Raw genomic sequence first — 16,443 nt, forward strand, 5'->3', positions numbered from 1 at the left:
CCCCGGCAGACTTTGAGACCTTGGTTTTCCTCCAACACCCAGTCCGGCACTATTATCCCTTACCCACCACCGTGGGCGTCGACTGCCCTCCCAACACCCTAATTCAGGGTTTATGGATTTCCTCCACTCCCTCAACCTTAACCTTTGTCTCACGTCTAGAATCCTCCCAAGTGACACACCCGGGAGCCGCTGGCCATTACCAGGAACTGCTCACTCCCCGAAACGCCCCATCCACGGACACACCCCCTGCTCTCCTCCCTCTTCCTCGCCCTCCCCAAGCGGGGCAGTGTGCCTCCCCTCGTGGCACGTCCGGGGTCTCGATCACTCTCTGTTCTCGCGGGTCCTGCTTGCCCGTCTCTGTCCCTCCGGGCCTGGACACAGGACCGGAATAAAAATCCACTCGTGCCGCTCCTCTCAGTGTTGTGACCCCACTCACTCAGCAAAGGTTTACTGAACACCAATGCTGTTCGCGGTGCTCTCTCTCCATGTGCTCTCTTGCGCCCGTCCATCCACTTACATCACTTCCCCTCCTGGGCTCAGACATTCATTATATGCCCATATTTTATGAAACTTACGGCCATAGCGATCGTAAAACGTACCATTACATTATGCACTGCATAGAATGAAAAAATGCTGCCAATTAACGCTGAAGAATGCCATCAATTATAAGAGGCATTCTGCTTTCAGAGCTGTTAAAATATGAAAAAATATGCGTCTTATAATATAAAAAGTAATGGGATTTGTGAGATCAATGCCAAAACTTTCTAATCTTCCTTTCCCTTTAGATATTAAATTTCTTGAAATAGACTGAGCAGTGGGTTTCTGCCTTCCTACGTCCCAGATAGTCCTTATCTCTCTACAATCTGCCTCCCTTGTCTCATGAAATCGTTCTCTTAAATGTCACCAGTCCTGTTACAATGGCCAAGTCCAAGGATGGCATCTTAGACCACACCTCGAGAGGCCACAGCACAGGTGACTCTGCTGACAGCTCCACCTTCCCTCCTTCCTTTATTCCGAGACTCCTGGTTCTTTCTAACAGTTCAGCTGAACTTTCTCAGTTTTTCAAACTATTTAATTCTCTTTCACGGGCCGTTCGTCTGTCTTGTTCTTCATGGTCACACCTGCTATCCTAGCCTTCTGTGATTCTTCTCTTTCTGTAGAATCTTTCAGAAGGGCTCCCCAACAGCTCTCACTCAGGTCACCTCTCGTGTCCCTTGCTAACCCAGCGAACACCTCCGTTTTCATTTTGACCGATATCGGCATCGCACACAGACAGTCACTTCTTCCTCTGAAGACACGTCCCTCCCGGCCGTGGAAGAGGTGACCTCCTGGTCTTCCTCCTTCCTCCTGTGCTGCTTCCTATCCCTGGTCCCTCTCATCTCCAGCACCCCCGGGCTCCATCCCTGGGGGGGCGGTCCTTTCTCCGGGCGACCTCTCCAGCCCCTCTGCTTTAAGTAATGTCCACGTCTGGTCTAGAGCCCCTAAACTGCTATCTCAGCCCAGACATGCTGAGATGTCATGCCTCACTGTCCGCTTGCTTATCCGATCGGTGTCTGAAACCTGTGATGTCCAAAGATGAAGTCCCAGTTTTCCAGACCTCTTCCTTCCACATTCTTCTCCATCTCAGAAAACCTCACCCTTCCCCTTCTTGTTCCTCAGGCCGAAATGCAGGGGATTCTCCGTGGTTCCTGCCCCCATACTGCCCCTGCTCCTGGCTGCGATTGTGCACATACACGCAGGCCCCCAGAGGCCACATGGGGCTGAGGGGTCCCAATCAGCGTGTTTGCAGCCTGCACCCCACGCTCAGTGCACCCCAACTGTCGACTGAGATCTGGGTGACCTGGTGCCAGAACTGCACTCCTCCTGGTGGCCCACACCTCCCAGTCCCATCCCCTCCCCTCCCCCCATCCACTCCTGCACCTCCCAGCCCTTGGCCATGCCCAGACCCTGCCTTCAGGCTCCTGTTGGGGCTGCTTGCTGGCCACTCCAACTGTGTCTGTATTTTTGGTGTAACATTTCTTAGTTCTTGTTTTAACGTTTGCCATCTTTAACTTTCCCTGACAGTTGCCTATAATCTTTTTTTTTAAGTGGGGATAGCACTTCTAAGAGCAAATAAAGATTCCGAATTATGTCCATCATTGGACAAAGTCAGCATACGGCCAGGATTGATAATTTGAGAGTGTATACATTTTTCAAAAATAAAATTCCATAAAGAATTCTCCCTTTCAACTTGCGAGATTTCAAACCCTGGACCTTATCCAAGGTCCTAAGTAGTGAACGTGGGAAAATATCCATTGAGTTTTTCTCTCCAATGACTAAAAATGTCTCACTTATTCCACGGAGACCTCGCTTAATGTTTTTATTAAAACAAATGATTTGTGAATAAAAACTTGTGGTACAATACATACTTCAAGAGTGGGGCAATTTAAAATAAAAAATACTGACTAATCAAATACTGCTAAGTGGAAACTTTAAGTATTCTGTAGATGGTTCAGAATAGGAAAACCCGCCCAGGAAGAAAAGTCTCCTTGGAGAATACCTCTTGTTTTCCAGTTAGTGGAGGTGATTTAAGAACCTTTTCCCTCTCAATTTATCTGCTCTTGATGTAAAACAGATTTGGACATAGATGGTGTGAGCAGTAGCAGACAGCTGTATTGATCCAGAGGTCATGCCAAGTGGCCCCGGTGGTGTTCCTCTGGAAAAATGCCCCTGTCTTCCCAGTATAAACACCGTAGGGGCTCATAGATGTTTCTGCGGACAGCCCAGGGCCTTACATGTGCCTCACTTGGGTTCTGTCCCATGACCTTTCACCCTTCGCCGTGTTCAAAGACCAAGTTAATGAAATTCTTAAGTATGAACACGGTCTTTACTCAGAGTAGACGAGGCTGCCCCCAGCAAGCTCTTGGTGGGAGTCTAGAGCAAGAGGAGATCCATCTGAACAACCCCTGAAGCTGAGTCACGGTCACGTGACTAACCGCCCCCACCCCCAGTTCCTGTGTGAGTGGTAGCAATGACCATATCCCTTTACGTGACATTCCCATCTCTCTCTCTGGGCTTCTCTGGCTGACAGGAAGTTAGATATTCAGACATTCCAGTGCTCTTTTCATCTGACTGTCAAAAGGCGACAGGAGATTGGAAGGGTTACATGACACACCTACATCCGTACTTCTGACGGTGTCTGCGAAGGAGGTGGTGCGGTAAGGGATTCAGTTGTCGGGGGAATTCTTAAGGTCTTAGTAGAAGTCCAACAACAGAAAGCATCTTGTTGAGAAATTCCAGAGGCACAAATTTCTTTTCCCACGTTTGCTCTAGAGATTTTTCTTATGTATACTGTGTGTGTGTGTGTGTGTGTGTGTGTGTGCTTTAAGCTCCTTTGGATTACTTTATTTTCTATGCCCTGATGGAGTGCTCCAATGGAATGTCAGCCACTTATCTGGGATGTGTCCCCTGCTTTACAAAGTACAGTAGAGTGACAAAATGGGGAAGCTCTCCACTCATGAGAAGGTTTCCTTATCGCGATGTGTGAGTTGCGAAAGCTCGTGTGTGGCCTTTCGTCTTGCCCTCTATGGATCATGCCAATAGCATATTCTGTTCCTGGTCTTTAAGATTCTACACCAATCCTTAACTTTTTGTAGAACTAGAAACACAAACCTCTCTCCAAAGACACCGCTGTTGGAGTTCTCAATTTTCACATGCTGCATTCTGAAATGCTGCCATCGAAGTCTACAGTTGTGGATCATACTTGAAACGGTTTTCTTCCCCAACCCAAGAATGACCAACCAGGAGCGTCCAAGAAGCAACTGGAACACAGGCATCCAAAGCAACTGGGACAGACCACAAGTGCGTGTGTGGCTGAAAAAAACCCTAGAAATAACAAAGCAATCTGTCCCACTTTCTAAAATCACAGGCGTATACACACCCGCTGACTATGTGGGTCCATGCGCCCCTCAAGTCGGAAAAGCACCATCACAGGGATCCAAGCCCGTCCTCTCATCTCCTATCCCTCCTCCTCTCCTTTAAAAGGGCACCTGGGCATCTGGGCATAAGCCTGATGATGCCTGTTGCCCGCTGTCTTGTTGGTTTTTTTTAAGTGTATTTATTTTTGGGAGAGAGAGAGAGAGAGAGCACGTGTGTGGAGTACATGAGCAGAGGAGGAGTGGAGAGAGGAAGAGAGAGAGAATCTCACAGACTCCATGCTGTCAGTGTGTAGCCCGACTCAGGGCTCGAACTCACGAACTGTGAGATCCTGAGCTGAAATCAAGGGTCGGTCACTTAACCAACTGAGCCACCCAGGCACCCCGTCTTGCTTTTTCTGATTGACTTCTTATCCATTTTTCTGGCACTGGTATCTTTTCCAAAATTTAGGGGGCTCTTTTAGGTAAAAATCATGGAATAATAATTGACTTGTCTTATTAGTTCCATAATTTCAATCTAAGAAGAATGCAGATAATGGAGACAGTATGTGTTTGTGATGATATCTTCTATCAAGATACAACATAATACAAATATTAGCAGAAATTATTTAATTTTCACTCCCCAAAATTTAAAAATGATTCTTATTATACATTTATAATTATAAATATAAATAAACAGCAATAGTTTACCCATCGAGTGTTCACAGTTTAGCAAAGATAATTAAATGGAGGTTCCAGTTGTCCTTTTGTTTTTTCATCAGGGACAGATTAGTGGTTAGAATTAGGGGTATGAACTCTCTAGGTTGAGAAGAGCCAGGTAAGCGTCCCCAGTAGGAGGAGACAGGAGAATGCAGTCATGTCCCTCACAGCAGGGGATGTGTTCTCATCCTTGCCCCCACGGCGGGGGGGGGGGGGGGGGAACTATAAATACACACTCATATTTGGTCTTACCTTAGCTTCCCTGGGAAACAAAGCTTGAGAGGTGGAGGTTTGTCTAGGGCCTCCCCCTCCGCCTTCCGTGGCTTCAGGGGTAGGGCTGAGGGGGTTCAGGGAGTAGAGGGAGGAAGTAAATGAGCCAAGGGTAACCGGGATTCAGGGCCGGCAGGTCCCAGCTGGGACTCAGGCTGGATGCCCTTTAGGGGAGTTCTCACTTTACGCCTTTGTACCTAGCGCTGACCAGTTGTTGGTACTAAGTAGGGGGCACATCCTTGGGCAACGGGTCTCTCTGCAGCTGAGGGGGATTTTCGGTGCCCTCGGGCAAGTCTTTGGTGCACAGGGATGTGGAGGGTGGGCATCTTGGTAACACACCCTTCTCTGCTTGGTAACTGAATTCCCGGCCTCTCGGGGAAAGACAGGTCCAGTCGATACGACTCTCCAGGAAGAAGGATGTTTTCACCCCACACGAAGAATATTAATGCTATTTCACAGTGTAGTATTCCTCGGCCACAGAGGCTGTCTGGGGTGTGGCTTTGACCTACTTTGGGCTTCTCTCTGCACTTTGATGATGCCATGGGCCCTCGACTCGTGCATTTGACTCGCCATGACTCATATTGCACAGTGTAATCATTTCTCTCACTTTTATTCTAGAAGGATGGGCTCGCCTCAGCAGACCACAATGGGCAATTCAGTCCTATTCCATCACTGACAGATAATTTAATTTGCTTTACCGAAATCCTTTTGTTTTACCTCTAACTCTTTCTAGATGACCTCTTCAGCAATAACTGTATCTTTGCAGTCTCCAGACATGCTTTGTTCCCGTCACAAAGACCGCATAAAAATATGTAGGTTAGGGAGATTCTTTTTGTCCTGTGGAAGGTCAAAATCAACTCCTTTATTGGAACCTTCCATAGTATTTATAATCAGGAGAACTTCGTCAATGACAAATGGAAATACAAATGCCCTACAACGAAAGTAGATACTTACTATAATTGAATTATAATTTATGAAGCACCAGAAGCAATTTTGATATAGTCGTGATTTTTTTAAAAAGATAAAAACAATTTGAAATAAATTAAGTAGTCAGTCTCAAGAAAGCATTAAGTCGTGCTGAGGAGCTTAGACTCTGAAGCCCGATTGCCTGCATTTGAATCCCAGCTCTGTCCCTACGGGCTGTGTGACCTTGGGCAGGTTACTTCATTGTCTGGGCTTCCATTTCTTCAGGTGCAAAATGAGAGAACAAGCTGGGGAGAGGCAGAGAAAGAGGGAGAGAGAGAATCCCAAGCAGACCCTACAGTGTCAGTGCAGAGCCTGACTCGGGGCTCGAACCCACAAACTGTGAGATCATGATGTGAGCCGAAACCAAGAGTCTGCTCCTCAACTGACTGAGCCACCCAGGCGTCCCTTGTATGGAATGTTCTAAAGCAAAATTAACCACCCCTTCTTATAGAAGCTTTTGGGTCTTGCTGTACTTATGTATCTGTTCGAATGTCTTACTGCCTTGAGTATCACACTGACAGCAAGGATAAAGCAGATGGGGAAGGAAGGCAACTGGGATTTCTCCAGGGCCCAGAACGTGCTGATCACATATCCGTCATAATCCACCACTCACATATTCCTGCAGACGAGGAACAAGAAAATGAGATGAAGTGGCTTCCCTGAAATCACAGGCTTTTAATGGCACACGCAAATTGGCGACTACCTCGTCTGCCTCTGATGTCACTTTGTCAGATGACCTTGAATACACAGAGGCTCAATAAAAGAACACCTTACAGGCCAGAGATTGCTGGGCCAGTCCTGGTCTCTCCTCCCTCATGCTACTTCTGCAGCCCCATCCAAGAAACTGACACCAAAAGAGCAAGGAATAAAGCCAATAACTTTGAGCTAGCTGTGCCTCTGGGTTCAAGGTGTTATAACATTTGGCAGATTCAATCATCTGTCTCCTCTGCTCTGTCTCCAAACAGTATGAGACCAAGCTCAGAGGCATGGTGATGGTGTGGGAGCTTCCAAAGCTTCCGTATCTATGTTCTCTCACTGCTGCTGCTTTTGAAATTAACAAAAGGTGAGTTAACCTTTTCGCACGGTAAATACAGGGGTAACGATAGCCCGTGTCCAAGCTTATCTAGAGGGTTTGGGTTTTGTTTGTTCTTAGTCCGTGCATTTTGCTGAAGTTGTCCTCCAGATCAGGTGGGAGGCACCTGGGTCCTAACAACCAGAGCTGTCTGTCCTCACTCTGGTCTCCTGCTTCCGGACATGCACATGCCTCCACTGGCCATTCAGGGCCAGTCCTGTGACTGTGGCTGAATTATGGGGACAAGGAACATGGTTTTACTGGAATTTCTAACTGTGAGAATCAAGACTAGCCTTGCCAGTGATCATCTATGTCACCCCATGGGGAGAACATTTAGGTTGAGAGTAAGACGGAAGCATTTCCTGTTCGGAATCTACCAAGTCCCAAGACACTGAGCTTTCCGGGTGTGTGAGCGACAAAGGGTCTGCTCTTGTCTCTTTTCACATAAGCTTGGTTGAGTTAGATTTCCATTCCTTGCAGGCCACAGCTGTGGCTGTATATCTTACCATACCTCACATTTTTCTCACTTTGAGTCTCTTCTTCATTTATGGGTTGAGGCCCTGACACATTTGCCTCACGAATTCACAAAGGTACATCACCATTACAACTGGGCTTCCGAGTTCTTAGTTGGTGAATAATGTCATGATATGCATTTCTGCTTCATTCTTCCTTTAAAAATGATTACGAGAGATTCTTTGGAGGAGGTATGTCCACTTCATAAATGCCTGGCAATGGACTGGGACTGAGCAAGTTAACAGGGCACTGTCTTCCTCTAAAAATCTCTGTGTGTTCTGGAGATTTTTAAAGGGTCGTTTAAACCTTCCCATTGATGTGGCTTAAAATGGTGAGGGTTCTGTGTTGGCTGTAGGACCTAAGCTTATTGCTAGTATTTGTTTATTTATCTTGTTTTCTTTTCCTTTTTTTTATAATTTTTATTTGAGAGAGAGGAGGGGGTAGGGAAAGAGAAAGAGAGAGAGAGAGACAGAATCCCAAGCAGGCTCTGCACTCTCAGCCCAAAGCCTGACGTGGGGCCTCATCTCCTAAACCGTGAGATCAAGACCTGAGACAAAGGCAAGAGTCAGATGCTTAACCAAGTGAGCCACCCAGGTGCCCCATCTTGTTTTCTTATAGTGCTTTGGGAGACTATGCAATACCAAGCATTCTTCCCTGGTGCCATTACACTTATGAGTCACAGTGCTTTGCTGAGGAATGGGGAGAAGGAGGCACTAAGGAGAACTGGAATTTTCACATCACTCTCTCTCTATGTAAGTGTCTTTCTTTTTTTAAATGTGTATTTATTTTTGAGAGACAGAGAGAGAAAGAGCATGAATGGGGGAGGGGCAGAGAGAGAGGGAGACACAGAATCCAAAGCAGGCTCCAGGCTCCGAGCTGTCAGCACAGAGCCCGACGCGGGGCTCAAACCCATGGACTGCGACGCGAGATCATGACCTGAGCCGAAGTTGGAAGCTTAAGCTACTGAGCCACCCAGGTGCCCCTGTGTAAGTATCTTTCTGCCTCTTACCTTCCTTCCATCCCTCCATCCTTCCATGTTTGGATTTAACCACAATCAGGCTAGGAGAGACAGGCCATCTATACTCAGTGAACGTCCTCGCGGAGAATAAGTATTTAATAAGAGGCCACAGAGAAGATCAGACAGAAGAGATAAAGAGCAATTCAGAGATGCCACTGGTGGATAATAACCGCCCAATTATTTCTCAAGTGTAGTTAAGTAGGAAGTGGGATCATTTCTTTAAAAAGCACTAGAATTCACTGTCTCCCCAAAATACGGTGAGAGTAAAGCTGTGTTGGCCAGTAGGCAACTCGGGTATTATTTGAATATGACGTGTGTCTCAGTCCATGTGGGCTGCTGTCACAGGTACCACAGACTGGATGCCTCCAACAGCCCACACACCTCTCATTGTTCTGGAGGCTGGATAAGCAAGATTAATACCATCACAGGGTGTCTGGGCAGCTCAGCTGGTTGAGCGTCCAACTCTTGATTTCGCTTCACGTCGTGATCCCAGGGTCCTTGGATCGAGCCCCACGTCAGGCTCTGCACTGGGCATGGAACCTGCTTGAGATGGTCTCTCTTCCTCTCTCTCTGTCCCTCCCCTGCTCTCTCTCTCAAAAAGAAAAAAAAAAGAATTGATATGGTCACATTAGAGGTTAGGTTTCAACATAAGAATTTTGGAGGACACAGACGTTCAGTCTGTAGCAATGCAGGTGAGCTTTGGAACCCCGGTGGGGATTAACGGCCCCAGAGCTGCCACCAGAAGTCTAACCAAGAAGGGCAGTGTAGAAGCACATTGCTGAGAAGAGGTCCTTGCAAAAGCCAGAGCTACAGGTCACTTCTAGAAGCCTCCACTGTGGGCAAATGCATTATTGGGCTGAGGGATACACACACGCACAAAAACGAGTATAGTAAAAATCAATATTAAATCTTTTTTTTGTTGTTTAGGGTCCAATTATATGAGTTGTGACAAACTGATTACATTCTTGTAACTGACTAAAGCCCCAAATGAGAAAAAAGCTAGTTTTCTTTCCCCCAGAAAGCTCTCTCATGAGCCCCTTCCAAACACTTCCACCGTAAGCCCTCAGACTCTGATTTGTATCACATTAGTGTTGCCTGCATTTGGATTTCATATAAAAAGAATAGATGTGTATAAATATATTCCAGCTCTTTTAAAAAAAAATATAGTTGAGATTCATCAAGATGGTTGCATGTGTAGGTAGTTTAAATTTTTTCGATTGCTGAGTTATGTCCCAGCAAATGGCTCTCCCACAGTTGTTCACCTAGGAACAAGTTGATGGACATGGGGTTGTTTGGGGCAATGATGCCTGAGCTTATGTCTAGTCTGGTCCTGTCCAGAAAACATCCGAAGCTATCATTGTTCACCAGAGACGTACTGAGCCCAGTCTACGGGTAGGATGAGAAATCCTAGCACATTTCCTTTGTTAAGAAAAGTTCAGGCTGCAGCCTAAAGGGACGGGGATGCTCTGGGTGCAGAGAGGGTGGGGGAAACGTGTTCCAGGCAGAGGCTCCTGTGCTCTGAGTCCTGAGACTCCACAGGTCAAGGCACATTCTGGAAACCAAAACAGTCAGTAAGCCAGAGGTTACTTGTGTGCAGAGGGGGGCTTGGGAGAGACAAATGGGAACAGCTCATGAAAACCCTGGGAGCATGAGGCATTTAAGACATTTGAACTATATTCTGAGGGACATGGGAAGTAACCAAAGGGTTTGAAGCCAGCGCACCAAGTGGATTTTCCATTACAAGAGCTCTCTGGTGCTGGTGTTACCTTCTAATAAACAAAGAATTGTTTATTCTCCTTCTGCTTGCTCTGGGTGTAGGAGAAAGGTGTCTTGTTTTGTTTTCCTCTTCCCTCTTCCCCCTAGTTTTCTGCCTTTCCCTTCCCTTTGTTTATTTCCGACGACTTAAGAAGAAACTACGCTCACTAATGCCAAGTCTCCAAAATGATGGCCCTTTACGACAGTTCTTGCCTGGGCCCCTGCTGTGTTCTTGGGACAAGACCATGCTTGTCGGTTTTATGTGTGAGAAAGATAGCCTTTATGCTTTCATATTTTGAGCTGCATTAGGGAAAACATAACATTTCAGAGAAGTGACTAGGTGTAGTACTTAGACGCTGTGAGTGTTCTTCCAGAAGATACAGATCCAGGGGACCACAGACCTGGAAGTGGTATTAGGGTGCTTAGTCTTTATACACATGAGTCTGAGGCAAGAGTCGATTGGCTATCCATCCCAGGTGAAGTGTTCTTAAGAAGCTGAAGTCTTCCTGATGAGTTTCACTTCATCTCCGGTAATTGTAGCCCCTACAGAAAGTCCTCCCTCATATTATTTAGAAAATCTGTTTTTGTTCAACCTGAGTCCTCACTCCCAGACCTGTTTGGTGGTCCCCAGAACAAACGTGGCCCATCATTGTCATGACGACCTGTCCGTTGTCTTAAGGAGCATAGCTTGTGCTTCTAACTCCTCTCGTCTCCAGATTGAAAACTTAGATCTCCAGCCATCCTGGGGAACACAGCTCCCTGTCCTCCCTCATCCTGTCTCTTTGGATGTGCTTCAGAGTCAGGGCTCTGATCAGACTCTGCTGTTGAGAATGAACATTTCTCCCCTGGTGATGGAACAGCTCTCAATGGAGCAGGGGGACCCTCTGTCCTCATCTAGTTCCCATAAGCTCTGGCTTGTAGAGAGTACTTTGGTATATGCTTTTCAAAGTCAACTTGAACTGAACTTCAAGTGGCTGTAATATAATTCAAGCAGATTCGTAGCCACAACCATTGAGCACAAATTCCCTAGCTAGCCTCTAAAAAGCAAGCCACAATAGTTCAGGGGCTAGCTCAGCCACTTGTATATAGTAAAAGCAACTTCCTTATTTCACGTTCGACCTACAATTTCTATTCCTACCGAAAAGCCCGAACAGGCTAGAACAGGGCTGTCTCATTGATCTTTGTGCACAGATGGGAATTTTCCATATCTGCACTTTCCAGTATGGTAGCCACCAGCCATGTGTCTATGGAACACTGCAAATGAAACTGGATATTTAAGTTGTTATTTAATTTAAATTTAAATAGCCACATATGTCTAGTGGTTAGTGAACCGGACAGTGCGGGTTCATAAGACCACTCTCTCACCAAAAGGGAAACAGAGGTGGGGGTGATGAGAATGTTTCTGCGATAATTGACTGTGAGCCAGTTTTGTAGAACAAACATTGGAGAGCAATGAATTCCTGACTTTCTAATATTAAATAGATCTTATGGGCAGATTTTTAAAAATCACTGTAGCTACACAGATAAAATTATTTTTTACAAATGCACTTGAGTTAAGCTGTATTAATTATCGTTTTACAGATGAGGGTGTGAGCCAATTGTCTAAATGCATGTATGTGTGTATTATTGCGTGTAATATAAGTTATTTTACCATTACATCTAGGACGTCTGTGATAACACCAGTCTTAACTAGTAACATGATGTGTATGTGCACACATACACGTTTATACACATACATGCATAACGTAGACATTTGTGTGTATATTGTATGTATTTGATAGGAAAAAGTTCCTTGGTCAGGAATAGCATGTCTAAACGAGAAATGCTCATTTCTATCTCAGAAAAATGACAGTGAATGGTCATCTGATAAACCTTGAAAAATGTCTTAAAAACAGCTATAGAAATTAAAACACTATATGTTATCTTTTTCATGTCAGAAACTGCTTGGTCATTAATGAACACATTTTTGTCGCACAGAACTTGAGCACCAGAACATTCCACAGGAAGATGTTTCCCATTTGCTGATTTCCAAGTTTCCACGATTTCCTCCTTATTCAGTCTTTGAATTTCCTCTCCAGACAATGGCTCCAGCCAAGGGTCATCTGGTACCGCCACCACAAGAACATCAGAAGTATTGGCTGAGGGGCACCTCGGTGGCTCAGTCTGTTAAGGGTCTGACTCTTGGTTTCAGCTTACATCATGATCTCACAGTTCATGAGTTCGAGCCCCACATGGGGCTCTGTACTGACAGCATAAAGCCTGTTTAGAATTCTCTGTCTCTGTATCAAAATAAACATTTTTTAAAAAGAAGCATTCGTTGATATTTTTATTTAGGGAGATCTGAAATACTGAGGCATGGAATCAGAGCTTGAAGAGATTTTAGAGACTGAACCTAACTCCATAATTCAGAGACGAGGAAGCCAGAGTCCATTACAGTAAAATGAATTACTAAGGTCTTGGAATTACTCTGTGATAGCTCTGAGTTAGATCACAATGGCTCACATGCTGAGTTTATGCTTTTATGATATAGTTGATTTGTTTATCTCTTGGCTCAGACTCCTATATAATTTGTGATTGATATTTGTCTTCCTGGTTCAATTTTATTTCCTTCCTCTCTAAAAAGAGAAAACGAAAAGTTGAAGAAAAATACCTCCGTAGATGATAATACTAAAATTTCTGCAAAAACAGGAAACTTGAAAATGCGACACCCTTTGCAACGGGATAAACAGGAAGTGAATAAAATAAGTTAACGACGTGACTTGGATACATCTCTCGGCTCCGCTCATTAAACATGTATGTCAGAGATGACGTTCTTCCATACTGCTGTAGAGTTAGTGGCGGTAATTACGAAGATGATACCTATAATTTGTTGAGCACTTACTCTGCTTAGGGCTATGTGTTAGTTTTCTAGGGCTGCCATAGCAAAGCACCCCAGATGGGGCCTTAAACAACAGACATTTATTTTGTCACAGTTCTAGAGGCCAGAAGTCCGAGATCCAAGCGTGGGCAGGGCTGGTTCCTCCCGAGGGCTCTCTCCTGGCCGTGCAGATGCCACCTTCTCCCCTTGTCCTCACATGGTCATCTCTCTGTGCGTGGCTGTGTCCCGATCTCCCCTTCCTATGAGGACACCTGTCAGATTGGATTAGAGCCACCCCAAAGTCCTCATTTTAACTTAATTACCTCTTTAAAGACTCTATCTCTGGCTATGGTCCCATCCTGAGGTATTGGGGTTTTAACATATGAATTTTAGGGGACACAATTCAGCCCAAACAGGCTATATTTATATCTTATGTATATTTTTTTACAATAAAACCATGAGATAAATAATATTGTTCTCCTTCTGGAGGCACTTTGGTTGAGAGGTGCCATGTTCATGAGCACACAGCTCTGGATGGAGCCAGGCTTGAATCCCACGTTGATCCAGTTTCTGGAGTGTTCTCCACCCCATCAGACAGCCCACCAGGAGAGTAGTGTGTACGTATGTATTTATTTACTTTTAAAGTGTATTTATTTTGAGAGAGAGAACGAGCAGGGGAGGGGCAAAGAGAGAGGAAGAGAGAGAGAATCCCAAGCAGGCTTCCTACTGTCAGTGCAGAGCCTGATGCGGGGCTCAAACGCACGAACCGTGAGATCACGGCCTGAGCTGAGATCAAGAGCCAGATGCTTAACCAACTCAGCCCCCCAAGCACCCTGGCAGTGTGTATTTAGCAGCTTACTGGGCAGAAGAGAGACAGAGCTGAAATCTTAAAAGTGGTCCTAGTGGACTCTGGCCTATCTCCATGCTCCCTGCAACTTTAAGGGCCTGTTTCCCTGCAGGGAAGCTACATCTTTGGAAATGTCGTATTTACCTCCGTTTTCCAAATATATGTGTGGTCTTAAGGATGAGTTCTTGAAGGACGTGTGGTGAAGGTGTCTGTGTGCATTGTGTCTGTGTGGGTCCACGTGCCCATTAGTCACGGTGTTTTAAGGAGCATCTAACGGTCAGGCCCACCCTGTCGTGTCTCAAAGCTTTGGGATCTCACCCAGTGACTGTTGCCCAAAAAGAAGCCTCGAGATCTGGGGCCAGAAGTGTGGCATGGCTGATGTCAGGAGCTACAGATTCAACTGTGGACTTGGTGTTGCCAGATCACGCACCCTTCTGGGCCTCGGCATCTTAGTTTTTACGTTAAGGAAGTTATGCGATGCAATTTCTGTCTTTAAGATTTGATGTGTCTCTATTTTCTAAGCATGTCTGAATGCCTTTGTGAGACAGAAGTCGAACTCACCACAGACAGGGCAAAGGATGTTAAGTGTCAGTAGTAATATTTACCTTATTGTTCCCATTCGGGAAAAATGCATGTGGAATTTCGGTAGCAGTCACCGGCTTGAAAACCGACGTGTGTGTCTAATCGGGGAGTATTGTTCACAGCGGAAAGAACTTCGACGGTGCGCTATTCCACAGTGGAGGTGCCGCGCAAAGCACGGATCCGAGGAAATGGCTGGCGGTCCAGATTTTGTCATTGACTCTGGGATCTTGGTTTTAGGAGCTGCCACTGTCATTGGCCGTTGACAGCCGGATGAGGAACTAGCACGGCTAGTGACAGCTGACAAAATAACAGATGCCTTCAGAGGAGCAAGTTCTGATGTCTTGTGTTAATATAGCTTTATGGGAACTCACAAAGTTCTCTAGGCCGGGGGCCAGGATGTGCGCACCCGAGCTTTGAAATGAGAGCGGAAACCGTGTTTCTCTCAAAGTGCCTTTTCCTGGCAGGCTGGAGGGGGCCCTCCTCCCCAGTGCCGAAGGGAGTTCTAAGAGCTGAACGTGTACAGGAGGATTGTGTCTTGGATGTGTCTGAAGGTGTGGACTGAGGTAAGCTTAGCTCCCACCCAAGGATTCCGAAGTAACTGACTTGCTCTCCACAGGTCACGCTGCATTTTGGCATCGTTCACGGAGCCAGAGCGACGAGCTTAAACAGATTTCCTCATACACAGGTGCTTCTGTCAGTGAGATGCCCAACGATCATCTTTCTCTCCCAGCTTTTCCCTGGGTATTGCCTTGATCATTTCAAGAGCTTTCTTAAATGCGGACCGGGCTGACATCTCACAGTGTCGGTCGGCAATTACGAGATTTTATAGGAATGAAAGAAAATTCACCCAAGGCAACTAAGTGTCACCAGTTGCTTACAACACGACAGTTTTGTAGTGTTTCATCACCAAATATTTGGTTGCTTGAGAAGTTTTTTATTAAACAACAAAACAACAAAGATGTACTCTTGAATTTCCTTGCCTTTCATATTTGTTGGTTGAGTTCCCCTAATTCATTTGCCAGCCAGTTAGCTCATTTGTTGAAGATTTAATAATGGAAGTAAAAATTTGGATGTTAATAAGTTGAGGGCTTATGTGTTTCAAAGCCAATCATTCTTTACTGTTATATTTTTTATTATTCTGTTAGCACCGTGTCGTGACTCAAGGAAGAACAGAAAAGCCCATAGGCTTAAAGAAGAAATTATGCTGATTAAAATGTGTCTCATTGGCCAGATGTCCCTGAAGGGAATATAGGCTTTGGATGTGTCCTGAGAATAATCCAGTTTCTTCCATTACCTACAGCAGAAGAGATCTTTATACATTCTTGCGTTGAAGACCCAAAGTACAGGTTGACCAGAATTTTCATATATGCCATAAATTCTAGAAGGAGGCCATAGTCCTAAAGAGGTAATCCAGCATTCAGAGTTTTTTTTTTTTATTTATCAGTCTTATTCATGTCATAAATTCACCGGCATATGTAAATGTATTTTCTTGTAACTTGAAGGATGCAACATTCAGGTTAAATGTTATGAATATGCATGAGGATTAATGACCTAAGAAAGAACCTGTTAAATGATGCCTTCACTCCCATGATATATGTTCCTCCTGGAGGATCTTCCCGTTATCTGATGCTTGTTTATGTTGTCGTGTTACATTGTTAAAGCTGTGGTGTGTTCTGTATGCCTGATATTGAGCTAAATACTGTCCATGTTTTCTTGCTTTAAAAACAACACATGCAAAAATGAAGTCTAGGAAGATGATATTTTAAGAATCTGGTTAATTTTGAACATTTGGCATAAATTAGAAGTTTTATTATGCATTTTTTAATAGATCTCACACTGTTTCTAGAAAATAGGCTAAAGTAAATGGCAAAAATTCCATGGGTTTGATGCTATTTACTCCTTTTTCAACTTTATAAGCACCAAAACGAGTTTCAGGGCATTAAATCATGT

The sequence above is a fragment of the Panthera uncia genome, chromosome B4 (assembly GCF_023721935.1).
Source record: "Panthera uncia isolate 11264 chromosome B4, Puncia_PCG_1.0, whole genome shotgun sequence".
In the NCBI taxonomy this organism is placed as follows: Eukaryota; Metazoa; Chordata; class Mammalia; order Carnivora; family Felidae; genus Panthera; species Panthera uncia.